The sequence below is a fragment of the Nycticebus coucang genome, chromosome 13 (genome assembly GCF_027406575.1).
Source record: "Nycticebus coucang isolate mNycCou1 chromosome 13, mNycCou1.pri, whole genome shotgun sequence".
NCBI lineage: Eukaryota > Metazoa > Chordata > Mammalia > Primates > Lorisidae > Nycticebus > Nycticebus coucang.
Window position 1 is genome coordinate 23,794,135 of NC_069792.1, and position 1,776 is coordinate 23,795,910.

The 1,776-nt window shown below is 37.4% G+C and overlaps 1 non-coding gene across 1 annotated transcript; it reads right to left on the reverse strand.

Annotated features, from left to right (window-relative positions):
* Nucleotides 1-661: 661 nt before the first annotated feature.
* On the reverse strand, nt 662-768 carry LOC128564076 (U6 spliceosomal RNA). The gene has a single exon (XR_008373964.1). It is a non-coding gene; the product is annotated as a U6 spliceosomal RNA (small nuclear RNA).
* Between the last annotated feature and the right edge of the window lie 1,008 nt (nt 769-1,776).

Here is a 1,776-nt window from a genome sequence, read left to right on the forward strand (position 1 = left end):
ACCAAAGTTGTGATTGATTTTGGAGTATGTTATGTGGGCCAATGAGAAGTATGTGTATTCAGTTTTGTTGGGATGGAATATTCTGTAGATGTCTGCTAAATCCAAATGTTGGATGGTTAGGTTTAAATCTAAAATTTCTTTGCTCAGCTTCCGATTGGAGGATCTATCCAACACTGCCAAAGGAGTGTTGAAATCTCTGACTATTATGGAGCTGGCGGAAATCAAGTTACTCATGTCTGTTAACGTTTTCTTATAAATTGAGGTGCATTCTGGTTGGGTGCATAGATATTAATAATTGAAATCTCATCATATTGAGTATTACCCTTAACAAATATGAAGTGACCATTCTTATCCTTCCTTACTTTTATTGGTTTAAAGCCTATTGTGTCTGCAAATAGAATTGCAACACCTGCTTTGTTCTGATTACCATTTGCCTGAAATATGGACGACCATCCTTTCACCCTGAGTCTATATTTATCTTTTAAGGTAAGATGTGACTCTTGTATGCAGCAAATATCTGGCCTGGGTTTTTGTATCCTGTCAGCAAACCTGTGCCTCTTTAGAGGACAGTTTAAGCCATTCACATTAATGGAGAATATTGATAAGTCTGGTAAAATTTTGGGTATCAAGTTTTTTGAAAGTCAGTGGACATTTTTTTTTTTTAAATATGGAACGCTTCACGAATTTGCGTGTCATCCTTGCGCAGGGGCTGTGCTAATCTTCTCTGTATCGTTCCAGTTTTAGTATATGTGCTGCCGAAGCGAGCACGTCAGTGGACATTTTTAATCCTTTCACCGCTGTGGAAATTGGTGTTTGATCAAAAGTTTCTGAATGAATTTACTTTTGTGGTAGAGAATTGGGCTGGTCATTATGGAGGATAGGTCTGAGAATATCCTGAAGAGCTGGTCTGGTTATGGCAAATTTCTTCAACATATGAATGTCATTAAAGTATTTAATTTCTCCATCATAAATGAAACTCAGTTTAGCTGGATACAGGATCCGGGGTTGAAAGTTATTTTGCCGTAGGAGATTAAAAGTCGATGACCACCCTCTTCTGGCTTGAAAAGTTTCAGCAGAGAGATCTGCAGTCATTCTAATATTCTTCCTTTTGTAGGTATTGAATTTCTTATGTCTGGCTGCTTTCAGAATTTTCTCCTTTATGTTAACTTTAGTGAAGTTAATTATGATATGCCTAGGGGATGTCTTATTCAGATTGAGTTGTGCTGGGGTTCCGAAACTGTCTGCTATCTGAAATTTCAGAATCTCTTGGCATGTCTGGAAAGTTCTATTTCATAATTTCATGGAAAATGGCCTCTGTGCCTTGCGAGGCCACTTCTTCACTTTCAGGGATTCCAATGAGGTGGATATTATCCTTCTTTGAATTATCCCAGAGCTCTCTGAGAGAATGATTCATTTTTGCTCTCCATTTCTCTTCCTCTTTGAGAGTTTGGGAGCATTCAAAGGCTTTGTCTTCAATGTCAGAAATCCTTTCTTCTGCTTGCTCCACCCTGTTACTGAGGGATTCTACTGTATTTTTCAGATCTTTGAGGGCTGCAAATTCTTGCTTCAGTGTGTCAAAATCTTTGGTGGTTTTATCTTTAAATTCATTAAATTCTTGAGACAACTTTTCAATTTCTCCTCGAATTTCTAATTTCAACTTTTGAATTGCTTCTCGAATTTCTAATTCCAAATTTTCCTCCATTCTATTAATCTTGTTTGCAAGCCAAATTCTGAATTCGATTTCTGACATCTCGGCCAGCTGTTTATGAATGGGAT